An 8648-nucleotide genomic window follows, 5' to 3' on the forward strand; every position below is an offset into this window, starting at 1 on the left:
ATGTCATTCATCCTGTGTTTAGTATTTGCTAGGTATTATGCTAAACATGAAGAAGATTATATCATTTAAGCATTGTAATAACTTCATAGGAAGGGGAGAATTACAATCCTCTTTTCCGTGTGCCTAACTTCATATCAAGTGTTTTAAATGTATTTATTACCTTATTTAATTCTAACCACAGCACTGTAAAGTGTTCACTATTGTTATCACCATTTTATAGACAAAAAAACAGACTCTGAGAAAGAAAGGGACTTGTACAAGCTAATGTTTTCCTGGCTGTAAGAAAGTTGGGATCCAAACTAAGTTTCTGGAACTCCAGCAACTGTGTTCTTAAGCACAGTAATATGACTAAAAAAAAGTATGTGGAGCATTTCTCGTGGCTGATAATAACCTGAAAGGATGTCTGACCCTGGAGTCCAGAAACACTGATGTGCAGAATTGTGTTCTGTGATTTCAAGTTGCATCGAGTACTGCTAATTTGAAATCAGGCAATTGGAGGAGAAAAATGAAAACTGGTAACATTAGGACCCTCCAGCCTTGCTGAGCGATAGCATTTGCTGTTTGGAATAATGACTAGAATAACAATATTTTCCCCTGAATATGTGGTGCATGACTGGCCCTCAATTTATTTTGTGCAGAACATACGCGATGCACTCAAGTTTGCTGGTAGCCCATAGGTTAATGTAAAATCACAAGAATATCACTCTCATGCGACTTCCAGTTTCCTCCATCTGGTTTGAGATCCTGAATAATTAATGCATCTTTTGACTAAACACTTTTATCCTAAATGTTGGGGCATGATGTTCACATGGATAGAATTGGGATTTCAGCTCCTACCAAAGTGTGAACTGAAGGAGGAGATGGATGGGACATTGCAGATTGCACATTGCAATCCATAGTGCCAACTATCCATTGTGCAATGGAAGGGGTCAAAGAATGGATATTAGGGAATTAAAAATGTAAGACGCTTGTCTGACTGCATTAACACAAATCTGTATCTGTGAATGGAAATGGAATCCTTCTTCCCACTTCCCTGCCTAAAAGCAATACCAACTGGGGACAACACTGACCCGCACATCCACATTAAGTACCAAATAAATAATTACATAGTATGTGGACAGTGCAAGGCATTATGCTCAGCACTAGAAAAACAGGGGAGGAAGACATAAAGAGATTCCTGGCCACTTTGAGCTGATGGTGTGGCTTAGATAAATGTGTGATGACATTTACCATGTATGCTGGCTCCAGGTTGGGCTATTAGGACAGCACTTCATAGGAAGTGGAAATGAAGGTTAGGGAAGGCAGCCTCAGGAAGGGATATCTCAGTTCAGATCAAAACCTGAGTAGGAGTTGGCTAAGCAAGGGAGAGTTGGTTTGGGTGAGAGGCAGAGCAGAGAGGTGTTCTCTGGTGTTGTCTTGGTGGTAGAGGTGGTTGGTAGGAAGGTAGAGGGGGAGGAGGAGGGACAAGAAATGAAGCAGGAGAGATAGTCAGGGTCGACGTTATAGAGGGTTTAGTTTTTGCCAAGAATGTTGGGGTTTTATTCTAAGTGCAATCAGTGGAAGGTTTCAAGCATGCATCTTGTAAAGCAAGTTTCAGCTGGTGATAGGAGACCATGGTAATGCTGATAGCTAGCTCCAGTAATTCAAGTCCAAAAAGAATTATCTTTGGATGGATTTCCTGGATTGTCTGCCTGAATTAGTTTCCTTCTTCAGTTGTAGATGTTTCAGATGCCACCTGGGTTCATGGGCCATTTTAGAACACAGGGACATGGCTAGTTGAGATGATGGGAACATGACAAGAGTAAGAGTGAACTCATTAGTATTATAAATGCATTCTGTATTTGAGACAGAGGATGGATGAGTGTGGAATGGCTCAACTTCCAGACAAAGATCATTGGCATCGTATGTTGCCTGAAGAGTGTAGCTTAAGCCTCTGAGTCATGCTTTAGGGAATTGTGTGTGGATATTAGCCATCCAGAATTGGAAATAGGAGTCAAGCCAGATTGACTTCTTGTCTGAGTATCTTGCATTAACCTTTATAGACCAGTGGGCTGTGGAGTGTGGGCTTCAGTCTGCTTTTAAATAAACCAAATTAATGCTGGGCTTAAGACCAGGGCGTTGGATGTTTGTCCTGTAACTCTTCTCCTGACAGAAGATTTTGTAATTTGGCCTTCTTATTCTCTGTTTGCTTCTGGTTACCTGTAATCTATTGTGATTCTCTATGTAAAAATATGAAGTCTTGCTACTTACATGAGTTAAGACATCACAAGGTGCTGTAACAGATTCTTGTAGTGCTGCAGACTTGGTCTGAAGTTTACCAATGTCAGAATGACTCTGGGTCGACAACAAGATCTTTGGGAATTGCCCATACATTCAGTTCTCTAGTTCACAGTTACTATTAGGAAAATTATTCTCCCAACTTAGTCAATTATTAATGATTTAACAATTGTCTGTTTTGTAGAGGGCTGTCTTCTAGGTGCAAGGTAGAATTAGATATAAACCAGCTAAGGCTCTGCCTTTAAACTCAGAGGAGAAAGGGGGAGAGAATCAAGAGTGATAACATGTTGCTGCCATGTGAAAGATTTTCCCTTGAGAATGGATGATTGGTGTCATGAAACTTGGTCGGCACCCAACCTCAGACAAAGAAAAATTTGTCTCTGCTTCTTTCCTATGTGCTTCTGTATGAGATATCAAGAGGTTCTTTCATATTAATTTAGCATCAAGAGATAGGTAGGTGAGTCAGTGATTCACTATGACCAGTGTCCATAGACAACTCTCTGCTTTTTCTGATTTTAAATGGACACAGGCCATAGGGTTAAATTATATATTCAATATACCCATTACTTGACTCCTTTTGTCATGGCTTGACAGTATCCTTAAACTTCAGTAGACCAAAAAATCCAATTGCACAATTATTGCTCTGACCAAGAGCAATAAAACTGATGGATGGAATAAGGATTAGCTAGCATGACATAACCAGAACCACATAGCACCCATGGATATTATCTCTTTCTTAGTAAAATTTAACTACTGTATACCCTCCCCATCCAATCTAATAATTTATATGGATTATATCTATGGATATTGATCCCCCCACAACCCCTGCCCAGGAAGTTTACAAATTATCACTTAGTGACCACTGTAGGCATGACAATAATGTTATATACATTTCCTTTTTTTTTTCCTGGTGTTTTCACACTTTTTGAACACTCTAAAATGTATATGGCAGCTTGATCTTCCTACCCCTGTAAGACTGACTAGATATTAATTCTCCAGTTTTACAAATGGACAAAGTAAGGAGCTGAGTCACTCAGGGTCCACACAGCTGGTAAGTATCAGTAGCAGGGGAGATGCAGGTCTTCTGACTAGCACATTTTCTGAATGGTGATTAAAAACATGGAACTTACCTGGGATCAAGTCCTAACCTTGCCAGTACCAACTACACACTTGTTCAAAGTTTATAACCCCTTGAACTCTGGGTTTCTCATGAGATGACGGAGTTAGTGATAAAATCTAGTTCTTGGCACATTTGTGGGATGCAGCATCTTGATGGGTGTGCAGCGTTAAGTGCTGTGTCCATCACATCGTAAATGCTCAGACACGGTTAGGTAACGCTAGGGCTAGATCCTGGTCTGCATTCCACATGGATTTGTCCTTTGGTCTCTACTTAGAAGTATGGCATATGTTGAAATTTCAACAAATAAATAAGAAAATAAAAAGGGAAGCAGCACCATCTTAAAACCATGTCTGCACTGAACAGCAGACATCTCTCATTTACCAGAGCTGTTTTCCCCAGCAGGGACTGGGGAGTCTATTCCCACCCTACCCCCCCACCCCCACTGTTTTTCCCCTTTGCTGGCAAAGGTTTAGCTTTTCACACATCTTACACAGCAAGCTGTGGTGATTCTTCCAAGTCGGCCCCATCTACCTTTGACTCCAGAGGATGAAAAAAAAAAAAAAAGCTAGTCCTATCTGAGCATGCTTGAAAAGCTGGCAGCCTGAGACTTGGATGTCCTTGATTCACGTTTCTTTCACGTGCATCTCCACCAGGCTGTTACTTAAAAGGGGTTGGATGTTCTCTGAGTAAAAGTTAGCAGGTCATTGTGGTCAGTATACATGGGGTAGACTGTGAATTTAGCACATGACAAGCATGGGACGTATCTTCTTTAAAACTCTGCTCTCCTTAGAGGACACTTTTAATGGCAGCAGAGTCAGACTGTCCAGATTTTGGCTAAGCTGACAGAGTGCCTGGTGTGTGGTATGTCCAAAGTTGAATTGCAGAAAGTGGGGGCATTTCGTGAGAAAAATTCCTGGGAAAATTGAGAGGAGGAGACCTACACTGAGAAAAAAAGTTAACCCTTTTTGGTTACTCCCATTTTTCTCTGAGTTTCCTATAGTTCATTGATGGATTTATACATTTGTTTATTCTGAAATTCGACTAATTGTTATTGATGATGGAAACACATGGGTGAGCAGAAAGCAATGACAATACTTGCCAATGTTTCCCAATGTGAGAGACAGATAGTAAAGAAATAATCACATAATGATGTAGTTACTGTCTGTTAAATTCAAAGATCCATTAAAAAGAATCAAAATGCCCATCAACAGATGAATGCTGGTATATCCATACACGGGAATACTATTCATCAGTAAAGTGAAATGAAGTACTGATACATGCCGTAGTAGGAATAGCCCTTGCACACACGTTTTTAAGTTGAAGAAGGCAGACACAAAGACTGTATATTATATTTATTTATAGGGAAATTCATTAAGACAGAAGTGCATTAGTGGTTGCCTAGGATTAGAGTGGTTGGGGGAAATGGGGACTGACTGCTAATGAGTATAGCATTTCTTTTTGAGGTGATGAAGGTATTTTAAAATTGAATGTGTTGATGGTTGCAAGATTCTGTGAATGAATTAAAAACTATCAAACTGTACACTTTAAATGGGTAAATTGAATGGTATGCTAATTACATCTTAATAAGGCTGTTACTGGTATAATAGTTATCAGAAGACCAGCGATGTTTGGTTTAGTCCTTCTCATGCTGTAATCTCTTTGTTTCTCTCTCTTCTGTCTCCCTATTCCACTATTAAGAACCTCTATGATTACATTGGGCTCATTTAGATAAACCAGAACAGTCTTCCTATTTTAAGGTCAGCTGATTTACAACCTTAATTCCATCTGCAGCATTAATTCCCTCTTGCTGTGTAGCATAACATATTTAAAGTTTTCGGAGATAGGACATGGACACCTTTGGAGCTTAGAATTCTTCATACCACAGAGGGAATGAGGAGTTTATGGGATGGCCATCATGTCAACCCACTCTCCTTGTCTTGGAGGTAGGAATTTGACATGGGCATTTAGACTTCCCTTCTAAAAGATAGAAAGCGCCTGAAATGTTCTCTTCAATTATTTGTGGGTTGGTTATTATTTCTTCTTTGAATGTTGGCAGAGGCAGAGTACTGGAGGCTGCTGGAATATGGAGAAAGAAATGGCAGAAAGATGGAATGATAGAGGTATGTGTGTTGTGGGACAGTAAAAGAAAGGCAGTCTCTATTTGTGTTATGAGGTCTGGAAGAATGTGTGAATTTCACTTGTGAGGGGTAGAGACCTCAGAAGGTAGCCTGCTGCTCCCTGTACATGCTCTTGCCCAAGGGAGAGAAATATGTTGGTCTATCTGCACACGAACAGCAAGAGGTTGTGGGTTGGATTATCCAGGAGAGAGATGGCTATGGTGTGAAGAGTTTGAACTGGGTCTCCTGTACTAGAGGAAAATTCACAAGAATTTGAGTCCCATCAACAGAGGGAAGCCTGACATGTAGAAAGCCTCAGAGACAATCAACAATTAGCTTGGAGGTGAGGGAACCTTACTCAAAACAATGACGTGGGAGATAAGATCTACTTTCCACCCAGCACCACAGGGTATAGGCCCTAGTAAGGAGGGAAGTGATGAACAGAGCACACCCTTCCCCTGCAAGTTACACCAAAAGAGCCAGGAATGCTTATTTAGCCCTGGAATGGTAAGAGGAGGTGGGGAAGTTATTAGAAAAAATAATATCAGTTAATGTTTGGATCAATCCAAAGCTGAAACTTATTATAGTTAAAATAATTACAGTAATGATAGCTAATATAAATAGCCCTCAGATGCTATACATTATAAGTGCTTTTTGTGTATTCTGTTAATTTTCAAAGAAATCCTAACAGGTGACTTCATTCTATCCATTTGACAGATGTGGACTTCAAGGCACAGAGAGAATAAAGTGTGGCCTGCATCCCACAGATATAAGTGGTAGAATTGGGAATTGAACCCAGGAAATGAAGTTGAAATAATAACATTTTCAAATATTTTGTTTTAAACATTGGAGTACATTTATGGGTAGTTAGTATAAAAATGTCTTCCTCAGTCACTTGAGTTTATTTCTTTTTGATTCATTTATTCAACAAGTATTTATTAAGAGCCCAGCCTTTTTAAGGAAGAGCTAAAGCAAGATAAGCAAAGGAGAGAGTTGTAGGTAATAAAGAGAGGTAATGGGCCAGACTTTGTAATGTTCTGGAACTTCTGTAAGGACTTTAGTTTTACTTACAGTAAGATGGCGGCACCTTGGGAAGGTGTGTAGCAGAAGAATGGTATGACTTAACTCCTGTTTCAAAAGCATCGCTCTGGCTGTTGTGTTTAAAATTGCCTGCCTTGGGGTGGGTAGGAAGTAAGCCCAGTTAGGAAACTGTTTTAATGGTCCATGAAAGAAATGGTAATAGTTGGACCCCTGGGTAGTAGAAGAGGTAATGTGACCTGGACTGATTCTGGATCTATTTTGAAGGTAGGGCTAATACAGTTTGATAAGTTGACTTTGAAATCTGAGATAAAAGAATGGAGTTACTACTAATTCTTTTTAAAAATATTTATTTATTCGAGAGAGAGAGAAAGAGAGAGAATCCCAGGCAGGCTCTCTGCTGAGTGTGGAGCCTGACATGGGGCTCGATCTCATGAGAGCTGGGCAATGGGGCTCGATCTCATGAGGCTGAGATCATAACCTGAGCCAAAATGTTGAGTCAAATGTTCAACTGCCTGAGCCACCCAGGGGCGCCTGGAGTTACTACTAATTCTAAGAATAACTAAGAATAACTTAAAACTTGAAGTGCATCTCAACAGCATCTGAGCCTTCAATAGTTGGGGTTGTACTAATGATAGTGCTTGTGAAATACAGTTTTATAGTATTTGAAAAAATGACTCTTGCGAACTTTTTGATAAGGGAGAGGGCAAAAGTTGAGTGAAAGTATTTTGTTAAAACATACCCATAGGAGTGTACTCCTCATGTGAGTATCATGTTCATATGTCATTCTGGAAAAAGGATGAGAACCTCTGAACTATAGCACTGTTAGGGTTGAAGTGTATTTCCTAAAAACAACAACAACAACAACACATATTATGGGGTTCAAACTGCCAGTATCTAAGAACTAATCTTATTTGGAGATAGGATCTCTACCGAGGTAATTCAGTTAAAATGAGGTCATTAGAGTGGGCCCTAATTTAACATGACTGGTGTCCTTATAAGAAAGGGGAAATAGGGACTCAGAAAAACACACAGGGAGAATGCCAGGCGAACACGAGGGAGGAGATCTAGGTGAGGATTCTGTAAGCTAAGGAATACCACAGACTGCTAGTCAACCACCAGAAGCTAGGAGAGAGGCATGGTTCAGATACTCAAGGCCCTCAGAAGGAATCAATCCTGCCAAAATCTTGATCTTGGACATCTGTCCTCTGGAACTGTGAAGCAATACATTTTTAAGCCCTCCAGTCTGGGGTAGTGGGGTACGAAAGCTCTAGCCAATGAATACAAGACCTCTGAATGAAGATGTTCAAAAGTCAGTTGAGCTGTGATGGAGGGCTGAAGGAAGTGAGAGCTGCCAATGACTGGTCATGCTGAGCCTAATGCTGAGCTGGTTTCTTGCTCATGACCAAGTAGGTACCATCGCTAGAACACCTAGTGCAGTGTCAGGCAAACAGTAAACCCTCAGAAACATCTGTTGCCGGATCAGGAGGTCCAGTGTCTATGAACACCCAGTACACTGAAGGCACTCAACAAATACCATTGTATTTCTTCCCTGTCAACAAGCTTGGGCTTTGAAAACCACGGCAAGCTACTGGATTTTTGAAATCTTGTAAAGCAAGCCAGAACTGGAAGCAGATGTTCCAGGGTCACCCAGGCAGATCTTGTTGCCCACAGGGCCTCTGGTCTTCTCTTATGCCATGTCACTATATCAAGATGCTGTAATTCAGCACAAAAGTAGTAGCTTTTAGGAAATCTTAAAGTGAAGCCTCTACTTTATGGACCACGGTAATGGGAAAAATTGAGAATATAGAATGGGAAATAAAAATCTGAGCAACATAATTATAGTCCTTTAAAACTGACAATGAAGGGATGATTCTACCTGGACATGTTCTATTAAAAAGTTTAAGTTTAGAATTCCTGCCATCATAAACCCAGGTTTTCTTACGCCCTCCAGTCAATTAGTACATTTCCTCTTTGTTAACTCATCTGTAGGAATGAGGAACATTGTAGCCACCTTGATTTTCTTGGCCCTGTATTAAAGTTATTTCGAACTTAATTTTATTGAAATAAATGTCCTAGGTACTAAGTGCTCTTGG

This window comes from Lontra canadensis, unplaced genomic scaffold (assembly GCF_010015895.1).
Source record: "Lontra canadensis isolate GAN:19392208 unplaced genomic scaffold, GSC_riverotter_1.0 scaffold4, whole genome shotgun sequence".
Classification (NCBI taxonomy): domain Eukaryota; kingdom Metazoa; phylum Chordata; class Mammalia; order Carnivora; family Mustelidae; genus Lontra; species Lontra canadensis.